This window comes from Chiloscyllium plagiosum, chromosome 1, assembly GCF_004010195.1.
Source record: "Chiloscyllium plagiosum isolate BGI_BamShark_2017 chromosome 1, ASM401019v2, whole genome shotgun sequence".
Taxonomy (NCBI): Eukaryota; Metazoa; Chordata; class Chondrichthyes; order Orectolobiformes; family Hemiscylliidae; genus Chiloscyllium; species Chiloscyllium plagiosum.
The window spans coordinates 130,709,161-130,726,539 of NC_057710.1; the positions used below are offsets into that span (position 1 = coordinate 130,709,161).

General features: G+C 40.3%; 1 protein-coding gene across 6 annotated transcripts in view; it reads right to left on the reverse strand.

Moving 5' to 3' along the window:
* The window catches only part of LOC122553234 (bifunctional heparan sulfate N-deacetylase/N-sulfotransferase 4-like), an 879,937-nt gene that overhangs the window by 537,260 nt on the left and 325,298 nt on the right, over positions 1-17,379 (reverse strand). For all 6 annotated transcript variants that reach the window (XM_043696825.1, XM_043696838.1, XM_043696832.1 and 3 more), the window contains one exon: positions 15,770-15,858. The gene's annotated coding sequence lies outside the window, so the exon portion shown is untranslated. The remainder of the gene's footprint in view (positions 1-15,769; positions 15,859-17,379) is intronic.

Genomic DNA, 17,379 nt, shown 5'->3' on the forward strand with positions numbered 1-17,379 from the left:
GTGTTGAATGATGTTTCCATTGTTTGGCATGCAAGTAGTCTTGTGTTGAAACTTGGGTTTTAGGCTTGCCTGCACTCGCTCCTGGCACACCTCCTGCACTGTTCACTGCACCAAGTGTTTTAAAAAATTCTCAAGGTCAGGTTCGTAGGAGAGTAGTCTGACACAGAACAAACGACCAAGAGGCGAGACTGCTAGAATATGGGCATTTTATTCCCCGCAGTGTCGCACAACGGGTCTGGTTTATGCTCACTCTACATGTTACAAAAACTGGGAGCCGTCAGTTCTTGTAGAGCGGTTGCCAACAACCCACGCTCGGCGGTTAAACGTAACCCCGGAGCAGACTCACCGAACTGGAGACTTTTCCAGCTTTTTATTCTTTTCCAGATATAAACATTCATGTGAACAGCAGAGCAAGGCTAAAAAACACATTCCATTCTGGTTACATACAGATAAGAAGATTCACACGGGACTAAGCAACACCTCCATTCCGGTTAGATTCACACATGTATTGGGACATAATTTTTAACCGTTTCACCACATTCCACTGCTTGGAATTTTACACCACACCAAGCTCACTCCCTTAACTTAATGGTAGTAGCAGAGTGGTAGATATGCTCGGCTATGAGGTTTACAGGTTGTTGTTGAGTACAATTCTACTGTTGCTGAAGACCCAGAGTGCCTCATAGATACCCAGTTTTGAATTGGAGAATGATTTAAAACCTGTCCCTTTCATCGTGGTGGTATTACCACATAACCTATTGGAGGGTATCTGCAATGGGATGACAGGAACGTGCCTTTGTATAGACTGTGCAGTGTTCACATCTATCAACGTCACAGACACTTGCATCTGCAATAGACGGATTAGTGAGAACAAGCTCAAGCAAGTAATCCCTTGTTGACAGCTCTGTCTTTGCCTGCTGCAGACACAGTCTAACAATTATATCCTCTGGGACCCAGTCAGCTCGATTAGGACTGATCCAAGCAAGCTACTCTTGCTCATGGATACTGAAGTCCCACATCCAGAGTACTTTGTGTTATATAAGGTAATGATTTCTGGATGGGTTATTGTTGGAGTTTGCATTAAATTTAACCCAATCTGATGATGCTATATTGCCTTGGGTAGGTAATACAGGAGAATAGCCTGCATCTCAAAGTTGATAGATGTGCCATTCATGTCTCCCAGTAGTCTTAGTAGTAATATTTAACTGGCTGTTGTTCTTTTTTAATATCATTTTTAATTAACCTGTTCAGACATATTATAACAGACCTCCAGGGTACGTGGGACTTGAACTCAGACTTCCTACCCAGAGATAGATTTATGGCATAGTGGCAATGCTCTATCTGGTGTTATTTATACCTAATTCCTATCACACAATAAATAATATCTGGTTAAGACAAGAGTTTCTTCCTGTTAAAACAATGGTCTTTTCACCATCACTGTAAACCAAAAAGGCTCTTAGTTGAGTTAAGGAAAGGGGATTTGTTGCAACACCTTTCTACCCACAAATACCACATAGTGATCACTGGGGGAACATCATTACTGCACACCATAAGATAAAATGGTGAAAAAAAAAACTGTTAGACCCAGAAGAAGAAATTTCCAGAGGACCAAGCGAGTTTAAAGACTTTATTACTTTAAGAACTATTCATGTTTACAGTCAGCTGCTGCAAGCACTTGGTAAAACAAGCAGGCAACCGGAATTTGTGGAAAGACCAAAAAGGGAGAAACAGCTCTCCAGGCTAAAACCTTTACATTAGACTAGAAAAGAAGTACAGAAGGATCAGTATGAGCTACATAGTGCGTAAACGTTATATAGGGAAGGAATGATTTGTAGGAGCATTCCCAGTTTGGGGTTTGTCTAAGAAGCAAATATATTGGGCCTATAACTCTAAATTAATGGTGGAAAGAAAAAGGTGTGTGAAGGTTACCTAATTCATTCCAAAGGGAGTTTGGTGATTAAATTAACTCAAGTTTGACATAATCTCTTTATGTCAATAAATAGTTCATTTTAAGCTTGATACAATGGTGGGTGTCACTATCTGATCAGACTGAAGACCATGGCTGAAGAAGCCAAAGTTACAGCCTCCTGAGATGAAATCATATGGGTGCAGATGGCACATTCCTCAAAGTTAAGAGGTATACTACAAATCATTCTGCAACACAGTGCTAGATAGTAGAGAATCTAATCTCAAACCAGAAAACTTCACTTTTGAGCAAGAACGTGTATTTGCCCTCAATCTTCTTCAACAAGTAAGAGAAGCTAAGCTGCATAGGAGCAAGTATTCTTTTGAGATGGGATACCATAATTGCAACAGCACAGCATCTCATTAAAAAAGATAGTAAAGTGCTAAACCTCTACCCATCCAGGAAGATTCCACATCCGAAACGTGTGGTGCTAGAAAAGCACAGCTGGTCAGGCAGCATCCGAGGAGCAGGAGAGTCAATGTTTCAAGCATAAGCTCTTCATCAGGATGAAGTACTTATGCTCAAAATGTCGACTCTCCTGCTCCTCGGATGCTGCCTGACCTGCTGTGCTTTTCCAGCACCACACGTTTTGACTCTGATCTCTAGCATCTGCAGTCTTCACTTGCTCCTAATTGATTACATCCTTAAATGTGGCAAATCTAAAAAATACTTGAGGCAACTATCTGAATAGGTGTAATTTTCCTGGTAACAAATCCAAATGAATGGTGTTGGGACATGGTTATTATAGAGAAACTGAAAAGTGTCCATCAATACAGCACAACAAAGCAGCAGAATGGGAAATCTACTCTATATCGACATGAGATGCAAGTTTAACCAAATTTTCTAAAAGTAGAGCTTCCATAAACTTGATGCCAACAGTGGCAGATACCATTAGATGAGTAATCAAAACTACTTATTACCTTTATGACTCTCCTAGGGAGATTTTTCTTCAACAGACTATCATTTGGATTCCCTCAACTCAGTAACTTTTCAACTGACTCTGCCCGATATTTGGCAAGGTTGAGAAGATGTGTTATGCGACATAGATACCATTTTGATATACCAGATGTTCAAAGAAGATGAGGGGTAAACCTCTTAGGCTGAGTGTGAGGAGACATTTCTTCACCCAGAGAGTAGTTAGCCCATGGAATTCACTAGGCCAATACATTTTGTGTCTTCAAGAAGGAGGGGGATACAGCTCCTGTGGAGAAAGGGATTGGGGGATTTGGGGAGGGATTAGGGGGTCAATGATCAGCCATGATCTAACTGAATGGCAGAGCAGGCTCAAAGGGTCTTCCTGCTCCTACGTTTGCATCACCACTGAATCCATGTAAGTTTAAAACAATGACAGACCAAAGGAGTTACCCTCAACAACATGTGAATTTTGCAAGGAATCTCTTCATTTCTTCTGCTACATTGTCAACAAGGATGGAATAATGCATGCCCCCGTAGAAAAAGAATGCTGTTGGCAAGCTTCCCACTCTGAAATCAGTCTATAGCCCACAAAGATTTTTGAGCATGGCAAACTAATATGTCACAACAAAGCAGCATTAATGTGAAAAAATGGCAGAAAATCGCCTGATTTTGTTTTAAAAGGCAGAAACTTTGAGGGGGAGATAGGGTAAATGGAGCCATTTACATGAATTACAAATGTCAACAATGGGAGTAAAACTATGGGGCGATATTGTATGAGTTAGAGGAAGGGTTAATGTTAGGCACTATATTAGGCTTCACCTGATCTGATTGCTGTTGTATTGTCACATGTTCCCTTTGATCCAATCAAGGAAAGCAGAAAGGATGGCAGAATAATTCAGCCCATTAATACTATAACAGATAACGGACAAACAGGAATTATACTCTATATAGCTTTTATCTCAAGATGAAACCCAGATGTCAATTTTTCTACAAACAAAGAGCTGGCATGTGTTGAAGATTTCTAACTAAATAGCAGCATTATGGCCTAAGAATTCTGAAGTCCATTTAAGGAATGATACAAAACTTTCACTTCAGATTTTTGTTTAAATTATGGGATTATTAAGACATTAAAAGAGCTTTAGGACTTCTATTCAGTATAATATTTTAGTGGAATGGAAGGCTATACGATGACACACAGAATGGTTGAATATTGTTATTCTTTTATTAGTTATGATCAGCACGTGATGTTCAGCATTGACAATGTAGGTGTAATCAGTTGGCTTAGATTTAAGTTGTCAGTGGCAAGTTGACAGAAATTGACAGATATTAGCTGACTTTTTGTTTACTATTGCTCAATAATATGCAGCAACAATAAAGATGAATACTGAGAAAATTGACAAATCAGTTTAGATCAATCTATCAAAGCCATACTGACTGTACTGTGACCTGTTCAATAGTGGGAAGACCCTGGCCATATAATATGAAGAAACCATCCAGACAAGAGAGGTAGTTCAGGAAAAAATATTACAGGTGAATGGTAAACCAGCTTCATAACTCCTGGTCACTCATCATTCTCATCCTTGCTAATCTCTCTTGGCTCCATAATCCCAGCAACAAAATGTGTTGAAATCAAAATTATTAAATTAATTCCCGATCACACAGAGCTCTCTGCAGTAACCCCTCCAAATTCTACTTGCCTGTCTGTGCTCTCTAATCCTTTTAATATGACCCTCTGCAATTACTTCCTCCCTCCCTGCCAGACCATTCACTCATCTGAGCCTAATCCTCCAGAACTCTCTTTAAATTGCTGCACCTTTTCTTCCTGAATTTAACTCATCTCTTCTGGTTGTTCTTCGGAAATGTTCTGCAACTGATGTGAAGAGAATGTTTCCTTTGGATGAAGATGTGTTGGTATAGGAGAGGCAGTAAAGGAGGCTGCCCAGCTATGGACCTTGGGGCATACCATCCTATTATAACAGAGGCAGTCCCCCGCCTGCCCCCACCATACACAACAAGTTAAACAGTCAAACTCTCTGTTTGCCTCCATATCCCCTTTTACAGCAACTTCCCTAACTGTATCTCTTTGTCATGATCCTACCAGTGCTCTTTGCTTAGCTTTGAATCAATATTTTTGAGGACAACTACATAAACCAGATTGGGTTATTTTCTATATTAATGGTGCTATATAAATGCAAATTATTCTGGTAATGGTAGTGATGGTGCAAACTGTATGAAACTGGCTGAGACAATTAATGCTGTTGGACAGAGGGAAAAATATCTATGAAATGTTCAGTTATTAAAATGTTCAAGATATGTCAAATACATCTACAATTTAACAGGTCAATGCGGTTGGTAGAAAGCCCAAATGACAGATTGGTAACTTGTCCCTCTGCTCACAGTGGGGAGGCAGCACGGGCAGAATAGCACCAGCCTGTCACATTTTTCACATATGCTTTCTCGATCATAAAGCTTGGGGCACACTTTGTAAGTGATGTTGAAATAGCTTGCACTGTCACACATAAATCTTGCAAGGTATGCTCTGAATCAACAATCACATGAAAAATACATGCAACTGCATCTAAATGGACTCTCAAAGAGATGCAGAATGGTCACAGATGGCTGTGTTCTGAATTTGAATACTTGAATGTACTGTATGAGCTTTTCTGGTGAATGTAAGTTTGCTTTTGAGTTACTGCATTGCTTGTTCATGCTATATTTTGTTTTGAATATTGGAGGTGGTTGAAGCAACAGAGAGGAAAAAAGACTGTTACAGGCTGAGGAATGTGAAGGGAGGGTTCAACTATAGGTCCTTAAGTTAGACTTACAACTCTTGATTTTGATCTGCTAACATAACAATGATTAACAGAACTTCAGGAATGCTGGTGACCTTCGAGTTTGACTCACCTGATATCAAGCAACTTATTTGTTCTAAACGGGCAACAGGGAAATCTGACATCCTAAGGGGTCAAGTGACTGGACATCATTCAGCAGTCTGTCATTTTTTTCTTCAAACACAGAATGTGGGCATTCCTGGCAAGGTCAGCATTTATTGCCCATTCCTAATTTCCCGTGAGAACTGCTGCAGTCAATATAGTGAAATTATTCTACAGTGTAATACAATACGGCCACCCTTCAGTCCAACCAGTCCATGCCTACCATAATGCCAAACTAAACTAGTCCCACCTGCCTACTCCTGGTCTACATCCATCCAAACATTTCTCATTCATGTAGTTATCCAAATGTCTTTTAAATGTTGTAACTGTACCTGCATCCAACACTTCCTCTGAAAATACATTCCATACACAAACCATTCTCTGTGTGAAAAAGTTGCCCCCTCCTTTAACAGGGTAACCAGAAGTAGATGCCCTGCTCCAGAAGAGGCCTCATCAATGTCCTGTAAAATCTCAACATGATACCCCAACTCCTAAGCAGTGAAGGCAATCGTGCTAAAAGCCTTCTTAACTGCTCTGTCTACATGTGATGTAAACTTCAAACAATTGTGTACCTGAATCCCTGGATCTCTCGGATAGAAAGCTTCAGGATTTTGACCCAGCAATAATGAAGGAATGACAACATTGTGATGCTAGGTTGATGATTCTATAAATAAGCCTCTTCAGTGGTCATGTGTTGGAGTTCCAGGAAGAAGTTGGACCTTTACAGCAATTAGCCTCCTGCTCCATAGTCTTATCACCATGTACAGTCTAACAATAAACGTATGTTAATAGCTGCAAGGAAGTTAAGCCTGAGCTGGTATTGATATTTGTAGAACCCATACAAGAACTTAAACTTGATGACAGCCATGCAAACATCAGTTTAAGGAGGATGACTTTCCTTTTCCTCAGAGGAATCTGAAGAACCATGAAGCATGACTGAACCACTGTGAGGTAAGTTTAAAGTATGAGGCAAGAGGTCCTCAGAGGATTTCCAGAAAATGCTTCAATGACTCACCTAAGGTGATGTGAAGTAATTGAAAACTTGGAGAACGTGAGGACTGCAGATGCTGAAAACTTGCCCAAAGTGAATTACTGAAAGGCATACTCAGAAGTGGCAGTGATGTGACACAATGTTAAGGCTTGATTAATGTCTATTTGTGCATTACACCTAAATTTTACTGTATTGGTCAACAAGAAACCCACCAAAAAATAAGGAAAATGCGGAAACTGTCAGTTTGAAGTGCTAGCATTATGAAGCATGAGCACGATTTTGTACTTTTATAAAGAAGCTAGAAAATTATTAATTTTCACTCGTTGATCCAGAGATACTACCAGGAGTGACAGCAAGAAATATTGAAATTTCTGTGGTCCTGGCATTTCATCTAAAGTAACACCAAATGCAGTTCTAACAGTCTTGACTGAAAATCTTCCAGTTCAAGCAGCAATTTCCGCAGAGCGTTTTGTTGATTTTGCCAAATGAGTCCTTTCAGGGAGTAAATCTATACTCTTCCTTATGGTTCACTCAACTCTTTGTCCTAGAACTGAAAAGAAATGGCACAGGAATTTCAAGATTTTGTTGCTTGATGTTGCAATCAAATGGTGGGCTTCTTCACCTCTTTTTCAATAGATGAACATGCAAAAAAGTGGTTTGTGTGTGTATGTGTGTTTGGAAGGAGAGTGGGAGGGCAAGTAAACAATGGGGTTTTAAATATATCCAAGTCATTGTCAGAATGCTGCGTGGGTTTCCTCCGGGTGCTCCGATTTCCTCCCACAGTCCAAAAATATGCAGGGTAGGTGAATTGGCCATGTAAAATTACCCATAGTGTTAGGTAAAGGGGTAAATGTAGGGAAATGGGTTTGGGTGGGTTGCTCTTTGGAGGGTCAATGTGGACTTGTTGGGCCGAAGGGCCTGTTTCCACGCTGTAAGTAATCAAATCTAATCTAAACCGGGTTTAAAGTAGTAAATTTTTAAAATAAATTTGGCACTGTTACATAAATATTAGAAATTCATTCAATTGAAATATATATTCAAAAGGTTTAATTTGCTTCTACTCACTGTACTACTGCAGCTTTCAATAGCTCTTATAGCTGGTCTAATAAAAATTTTGACTGGTTAGAGTTCAGATTAGTTCACCTCAGTGCAACAATCAAAGGAGCAGTTTGAGGGTTTAATTGCAGCTCAGATTTTTCTTGAGCAGTCTGTGAGCTGTCTTGTTGCTGCTCAAATCTGGGAATCAAATCTAGGTCAAAACAGTTTGCCTATTTGACTCAAACCAGGAAACATTCCATTTCCTGGCCTGACCTGTCATTTCACAATAGCGTTTGTGATGTTCTAGTCAAATCTAATCTGACCTTATCACACTGCGGTTGAAAACACTGCGGCCTAGAAATTGTTTCCTGCAGCACGAACTGGGCGTACGGAACAATCCCTGTACGTGAAAATAAGGCGTGAGGCACTCTCAACATTGGTCATCATTTAAATGAGTCCAGCAACCCACAGACTCATGCTGTGTGTTCAAATCCAGAGAGCCCAGCAGTGAAGGACAGAACTGGAGCCAATCTTTACACATCTCCATCTAAAGTGGTACACAATGCAAAACATGCACTTCCTAACCACAGTTTCAATCCTTTTCTGTCTGTACGAGCAGAAGTAAATCTGCAGCTAATACCTACCAGTAACATTGAAATAAACATAATAATAAGTACAAGGTGTCACAGTCTGCTCGCAGGTGAATTGATAAGCATCTACCTTCCGTGAGGCTAGGGCAGGGCTGTGAGGATCATGTGGTGACCCAAGAGAGAAGGTGGTGATCAGGGTGGAGGGGGTCAACAATTGATGGGCAGAGTCAAACCAGATGGGGAAAGCAACTGCTCTATAAATGCCCATCGGTCCACGCTCAGGCACATCAGGTTTACTGGAAGCGATCATATTAAAAAAAAAGTCAACTAGAATATGCACCTGCAAAGGAATCCTCCTTTATCTTTGTCTATAGTCACTGAAATTTCTAATGCAGATAGTAATCAAATAGATCTAAAAATGTTTGCTGAAGCTACAGATGAATGTAATTCCTCTCTCAAATGCACTGGGGAGTCATTTTAACCCCCTCCTCTCTGCACCAAAATACGTCTCTTTAGGTTCAGTACACAACTAAAAATTATAGAGCTGAAATAACAATCGAAGCTCTCTCAATGCAAACCACTTCCAGTTTTAACCAAGGCAGGATGCATCAGCTTACACAGGGCAGGTCAGGCATTGAAACCTTTCAAGTTGGCAATATGGCTTTGCTTTGACACAGATTTGATTTTTAAATCATGTCAGACCCTGAGAAAACCAGCTAGTGAAAGGGGACAAGAAGGCCTTGCACCTTAAGAAGAGGGTTCTTATAGCATCACTCACAGGCAGCACAAGTGCCTTCTTCAAGCCCAAAGGAACTTTCTAAATCCCTACAATGTTCTCTGCCTACTGCCAGCCTTCCCCTTCTCCTGACCTTTGAAATCAGAATCACCCCCACCCTCTCAAAAAAAAAACACATTTCTTGGGCCCTATGATCAGACCTAGCACACTCCAACCCTCCTGCTGTCGTTCCTCTGAAATCAGAGCCCCAGTTTTCCGAGCACTCCACAGGATCAGAGATGCTCTCCGAACCAACAATCAGACCCATATCTCACCCACGGTCCCCCTCCTCCCTGCCACTTTGAACATGACCTGCAATCTTTCCCACTCTGCCGTTCTGTTGTATCTTTATGCTGTCAGCATTTCTGTCCAACAGCATATTGCTGATTATCAGGAGGGAAGCCCATGTTAAAAAAGTTAAGTAGCAAGTTTCAATCATTCTTCATCTCCACACTGACTGTGCCTCTGATACATGATCATGAGCATGTTTCATACACTAAGTTTCCATTAGTAAAATGTACATGAGTATGATATTGGTCCAGCTGTTCTGGCTCTTCCCCTTTTTACTTCACCATCAAGGCAACCCACCTTCCTGGCGCCCTCTGCTGTTGCTCTTTACTCATTAGATTACATTACAGTGTGGAAACAGGCCCTTCGGCCCAACAAGCCCACACAGACCCGCCGAAGCGCAACCCACCCATACCCCTATATTTACCCCTTACCTAACACTACGGGCAATTTAGCATGGCCAATTCACCTGACCTGCACATCTTTGGACTGTGGGAGGAAACCGGAGCACCCGGAGGAAACCCACGCAGACACAGGGAGAATGTGCAAACTCCACACAGTCAGTCGCCTAAGGCAGGAATTGAACCCTCTATCTTCTCCTCAAGGCCTCCTGATGCTCTTAAGCCTACTCCCATTAAACACTGATTATCCACTATCTCATGAGCAAACAGACATTGCAATTAGAAGCGTCTCACATGTTACTGTCCCTTTCTCTTTCAAAATCACCACCATCAGCTATTCCTCAAAACAAAACTAGCCAAACATTGTGGCATGGTGAGATGGGAGGAATTTCTTCAGCCAGAGGATGATGAATCTATGGAATTTGTTACCACAGAATGCTGTGGAGACCAAGTGTTTGAGTGGACTTAAGGCAGAGATTGATAGGTTCTTGATTTGCAAGGGGATCAAAGGTTACAGGGAGAAAGTAGGAGAATGGGGTTGAGAAATGAATGGCAGAGGAGACTTGATGAGTCAAATGACCTTATCCAGTTGCTGTGTCTTATGGCTTTAAGGCTTTTTTAAAATGTTATAAATGTGATAGAAATTGGAGGAGTTGTTTTGTTGTTGAATGGAGCTATTAACTATATGAGATATCATAACATATTGGAGAACATATGAATTATATCAGAAAGCAGGGTCTACTCTCATTATCAAATGCTCCTGTTTAAATGTTTAAGCATGTGTCACAATTTATAAATTAACCATTTCAACCAAAAGCACAGCTCAAATACTATCTGATATTTATTATTACCATGGAGCTAAATCGATGACCGACGTTTAGTTCTCACAGTATTTAATTCCAGCAGCATGGAAATGTAACCAAAACCATGCCAATTCATGGAAAATGAGGTCAGGAAATTCCTTTGGTACACAGAAAGTAAAGCACAGATGCTGCACTTGGACTTTCACAGCTTCTTGTAAATTGCTTCCATTACAATATTAAATCTGATGTTTTGCAAATGGAATTGAATGAGGAATATCCGATGAATGTTTGAATGTGCTTGCTTGTGGCTTAATACAATATCACCCTTCATGTGGGATCTGGATTTAATTTATCTTCACTGATGATAAGGTTGAACTGACCAGACTGGAGTGGAGAAGACCTGAAACCTTTGTTGTTCTGTCACTGGTGGCGGAATCAGACATAGCTTACGTATCAAATGCACTCACATTCTTAACTGCAGTGTCCAGTAGGTCATGACTAAATCTGGTATTCTGTACTGTATCCAAGTTAGCAGATTATGTGGAACAAGAAAGGTGGCTAGGTCTTGTAAACAGTCTTGTGTGGGCCCTTTCAATCTTCTGAAGGGAGACTCCACCATACTGCTGACATGGAAATTAGGACTGAAACTAAAGCTGCTTAAAAACATTGGATAGGAGAACCTCTGCTCACATATCAAAGGTTAACTATCTATCAGGGCTGGATTGCAGTGATAAGGAGATACTGTGTGAAGTGATGAATCACCATTTGGTGAGGTATAGTGTATCCCCAAACTGGGGTCAAGGAAATTATAGCAGTTCAATCAAATGTTTTATGGTGATTTGTGCAGCTCTCCAGATTCGCTGTAAGGAAATCCTGCTTCGTGTTATTCAGTTTGTGAAGGGCTTTTCGGTTGTCTAGTGACTAATAGCTTCCTGTAAGGTGAACAAAACAGTGAGTAATCATCTGATGTTGGAAGTTAAAAACAAAGGCAACCCTCAATGGCAGAATTAGTCATTCAATACCAGGTAAATTAGAGTAACCTAGGGCAGTGCTGTTTCACCAGTCTGTGTGGATCACCAACAGAAGCTGAGAATGTAGAGTTCTATTTCTGAACCATATGTATGAGGCTACCTGTTAACTAACACAATAACAAAGTCAGACATTATTACTGAAAATCAGCCTGAATATTAAAGTCTTTTATATTGTCAAATGTGTAGATTTAACAGGTTGAATTCCAACCTGTTTAAGGATCTGAACCTCAGTCCTCATTAATCTAAGATCTCTGCTCTTTGGTAAATAGGTGTGTCATTACAAGAAGCATGTATACACTTCATATTAAGGAAACAAAATCCTTACCTTTTTTTACGATATCTGTCTATGAAGAAATGGTATCCTTTATGATTAGAAAGGTAATTATGCAATGCTGGGCTCTTGTTCCTGATAACTATGCTTTTTTTCTGGAAAGCAGCTTTTACTTAGGTATAAGAACACAAAAGCTGAGGGGGTAGAGTGCACTGCTTTTTAGTACAATTATGGCTGATCTTATGCCTCAATTCCAATTTCCCATTCATTTGATATAATCCAGGACTCCCTGAGTGACAAAAAAATCTGACCAGCTCACTCTCATGTATATTCAATGATGGAGCATTAAAGATCCACAATTATTTATGATTTGATTAGGCTGGGACGTGGGGGCTCCATCTGACCAAAATAGTTTTGTGCCAAAAATGATATTTTGTAAGACTGTTGTATTATAAACTTGTTGTTTAATTTTAAGGTGTGGCAGAATGATCTGGATTGGTGGGTAGTGTGTAATTATGCTGAAATCTGTCCAGAGTTAGGCCTAAGTGCTTTATTTGTTTTGGGGATAAAGACCTAAGTGTCGTCTTCAAACTTTGAAACTAGCAAGGTGCACCAGCAGATCTGGAGATTTTAAAAAAATCACAAACCGAGCTCAGCAGATTGTATTCGGCTTTTAAGGTACAGATGCTCTGAAGAGTCACGGGACAAGTCAATATACAGCATCAGCCAAGCACTCGATGCAAGGAACCAGTGAAAGTGCTGTCGGTCAATAAGGCTTCACAAGCACAGATAATGCCTAACCGTCGCAAAGAAATGCATTATTTGTAAAACAATCACTTCCAGAGCATGTTCAGAAGTAGACACCGTTTCAGAGCAACAAAAATATTAGTGGTAGCATGTACAAAGGTGTCTATACAATAGAGTATCCATTCTTTTAAATAAGATACTCGAAATGGGTGGGATAGTTCCATTGCAGAAAGCACCCGAGGCATTCCTGGGAGAATTACTGATTGGGATTAACCAGAAAGCACAGAACCTGTCTGCATCAGTGGACATCTTGTTAAGCTTGACATAGGAGCAAGGGTTACTGTCCTAGCAAACAACTTAGCATGGTTGTAGAAACAAGGATTACTGCCGACAGAGATAAGACTAAATGGCATAGGCAAAATACCTGCAAAGAGCATAGAATGCTTATAAAATTACAATGTAATGTAACACATATTGTTCACAACCATAAGTCTTCACTTATAAGCCTGCATGCCGCTCTCAACCTCAACATATTAGAAGAGTTGGAGGGGATTGACAGAGAATATCTCATCAAAACAAACCATTATTGACCACCCAGTTAAGGGTTAACCAGTAGGAGACTTCATTGTATTTCACAGATGCAGTGTGAAAGCTAAACAGAAGAAAGAATGCAGCGAGATTACTTATATTAGCACAAGACAGCTGCTTCATATTATCAATGTACAGGAAGTCGGAGACATCACAGGACTGGCAGAAATGTTCAATTCTCTACCTACTAAAAACAAAAACAATCAAAGCCAGCCACCAAGATACTGGTGAGTGAGGAGGAAACGTTCATTAATGTGATTGAAAAAACTGAAAAAGTCGAATTCAACTGTCAAACAACTACAGAAAGATAATACCTGATTAACAAATTAAGGGAGATGAGCTATATACAATCTATATTGAGTTTGACAAATGTTGCAAATATGGTCAAGCAAAATAAATGGTTTAGTTTAAACATCCAGAATACTACGAAATTAAAACACCTATATCAATCAAGAAGATTTTCACCTGATCCAGAAATCCAGAATAATGTGAGGAAGAAAGTTTCAACAGAGCATCTGCCTTCCATGATGGACTTGTCAGAGTTTAAAGGCTTCCTGAGATTATGGGGAAACATTGAGTTCGCTAATTTCAAAGAATCTTCCCACATATCTCCCACCTCCCTTTCCAGCCCTCTGCAAAGGAAACTCAGGTCATTAAGGGTTGTTCAAAAATAGAAATGATCCAACCAGCAAAGACTGTCCAAGAGATAAAAGTATCCAGTGGAGAAACAATCCATGGATATGAACCAAGATCAACATTCCCCAAGCAGAAGATCTTTCTCTTCGGAATTAGCAAGGATGTGTTCTCTGTCTAGGCTGTTCAAATTTGTTAAAGGTTGTGATGGTGAGATGGGGAAGTTATATAGTTATGTACATGGTTATAAAAGGGTTAACTACAGGGATAAAGCTTGGGGGGTGGGAAGGGAGATGTGGCAAAATGCAACTGAAGGAGTTAATGTTCGTTTTACATTGAAGTCTACCCAATCTGATGATGTCACTCATCGACTTCCAAAGGAAGAAAGCAGAAATTCTATAGCACCCTTCAGAGGGAGCAGAATTATTCTGTTCAGCTCCCTAGAGTCCTTAGCAATGACATCTGAATAGTATTAGAAGCTGTATCTATAGCTAATCATGCAATAACACATCTTGTGAATAAAGACAGTTGCCTTTTCTATTTTGGCTTGCCAGCGGTCTATTATCTACCACTGGTCATCAGACAGGCCCTAGAAATAGTATACCAACAGGAGGCTGGAAGAACACAGCAAGCCAGGCAGCATCAGGAGATGAAGTTAATGTTTCGGGTATCAACTCTTCTTCAGGGCTCGATGCGGGGGTAGGGAGAGCTACAGATAAAGGTGGTGGGGGTGGGGGGGGGAAAATGGTGGGAAGAGCAGTGGAATGGTGAGATAACGATATGTGAACAAAGGTAGAGGGTATGACCTGGTTGGTCGATGGGAGGGGTGAATACAATTGGTAGCTGAAGGAACAGTCAATAGGAGGGAATTGAAGGGAGGTGGTGGGGCTGGAAAGGGAGGTGGGAGATATTTGGGATGGTTGTTTGAAATTAGAGAACTCAATGTTAAGTCCTCTGGGCTGTAGACCATGCAAGCAGAAGATGAGGTGTTGTTCTTCCAATTTGCAGTTTGATTCAGTGTAGCAATGGAGCAGAGGAGGATTGGCAACAGTGCATTATTAACTGAAATAACCCTTCCCTTGTGCCACTTACTAGCAGGTACCATGAGGTGCCCTCAGTGAAAAGCAGAGTAACACCAGAATATTCATAGTGTGCCACTTATTTGACACAAATGCTACTTCCTGCTTAACAGCTTAAGTCAGAATGAAAATGTGTTGCTGAAAAGCGCAGCAGGTCAGGCAGCACCCAAGGAGCAGGAGAATCAACGTTTCGGGCATGAGCCCTTCTTCAGGAATGAGGAAAGTGTGTCCAAGCAGGCTAAGATAAAAGGTAGGGAGGAGGGACTTGGGGGAGGGGTGTTGGAAATGCGATAGGTGGAAGGAGGTCAAGGTGAGGGTGATAGGCCAGAGTGGGGGTGGGGGCTAGCCCAAGTCAGAATGTCCAAGTCTTGCTGCAAATTGACAAGAATTATTCAGTTTTCTCCTCCAGCACAAAATTTTAATCGAAGAGCAGTAATTCCAACATTGGCTGATAGTACTGTCTGAGTGATAAGTGTAGCCACCAGTGAAACACTTAACTTGATTTTTAATTCTATCACAAGAGATGTTCAATAAGTGGCTGAGATTGTACACCCATTTAACAGTTTTATATATTCTAAAGTCAAAATTATCCCTGAGCAGTGTTACTCGATTATGCTTTCGGCAGTGCAATGAGCTTATAACAACCACATTGTGAAAGCTTAATAAACAAACAAGACCATTTCAATAAATTGCAAGAGTGTAAAAATGAGCTGAGCCTACCTTTCAGTGAAATTCTCTTCTTTCCATAATAAAGATACTGCTGAGCACCAATGCAGAAGAATATGTCCTGATTCGTCTGCGACAACTGCCTAACCAAGGAAAATAAAGATGAAGATAAATTAATGCATGGTACTTAAGTCTAAAGCTTTGCGTGAATTAGTTACCTGGTTACAGCATGCAGGAAGAAGTGTACCAGTCCAGTGAAAATAAATGCACAATTTTACAAAACAGTTGACCGTACACTTTCAATCTTCAGTTCTGTTGGCATAAAAATCTTTCACAGTTCAGTTAAGTACTTCACTCTTTCAGTACCTTCTGCAGTCTTTAGATATTTTATTGTTGCAGTAATTCATCTTGATAAAGAAAGCTCTGTGCTGAGGTGAATAGTATTTTTACACAGCGGGTTCTGAGACTCATTTACTTTAACAATTTAGGGGGCATAAATTATGTGTTTTATATGGGAGACCATACTGCATCTGAACATTTTTGTTAAGCCTTACTTAATGTTAATTCATATTTATTCTAACAATATAACCAAACTGGCATGGTAGATATTTGTCTTGCATAATTTTGCAGCTGTTTTTATTTTAAATTAGACATTAAAAGGGAATTTCCAGAGTCCAGTGTTTACTTTTATTTCAATCTTTCTATTAATTAGAAAATATATACATAATGTTTATAACTTTTGGATATCGACAAATAGGAATTGTTTAACTTGAATTCGTACCATGTATATTTACGTAAGGTTGCAAAGAAAAATATGGCAACTATAGACCTGTGAGCCTGATGGCATTGGTGGGTAAGTTTTTGGAGGGGAGTCTGAGACTCATGATTTATATGCATTTGGAGAGGCAAGGACTGATGAGGGATAGTCAGCATGGCTTTCTGTGTGGGAAATTGTGTCTCACAAATTTGATTGAGTTTTTTTGAGAATGTGATCAAGAAGGTAGATGAGGGCAGAATGGTAGACTTTGTCTATGTGGAGCTTAGTAAAGCCTATGACAAGGTTCCACATGGTAGACTGATTAGTATAGTTAGATCCCACGGGATTCGGAGAGAACTTGCCAACTGATACAAATCTGGTTTGATGGTAGAACACAGAAGGTGGTGATGGAGGGTTGTTTTTCAGACTTGGAGGCCTGCAACCAACAGTGAGCCCACTGCTGTTTGTTATCTATATAAATGATTTGGATGAGAATATAGGAAGCATGGTTAGTAAGTTTGTGGATGACAACAAAATTGGTGGTAGAGTGAACAGTGAAGAAGGTTATCTAAGATTACAAAGGGATCTTGATCAATTGGGCCAATGGGACGGGGAGTGGCAGATGGGAGTTTAATTTAGATAAATGAGAGGCATTGCATTTTGGTCAGATGAACAAGGTCAGGACTTACACAGTTAATAGTCGGGCCCTGGGGAGTTTTGTTGAACTGAGAGACCTAGGAGTTTAGGTAAATAGTTCATTGAACGTTGCATCACTGGTAGACTGGGTGGTAAAGGCGGCATTTGGCATGCTTGCCTTCATTGCTCAGACCACTGAATGTAAGAGTTGGGACATCATACTGCGGTTATACAGGATGTTGGTCAGGCCACATTTGGAGTACTGTGTACA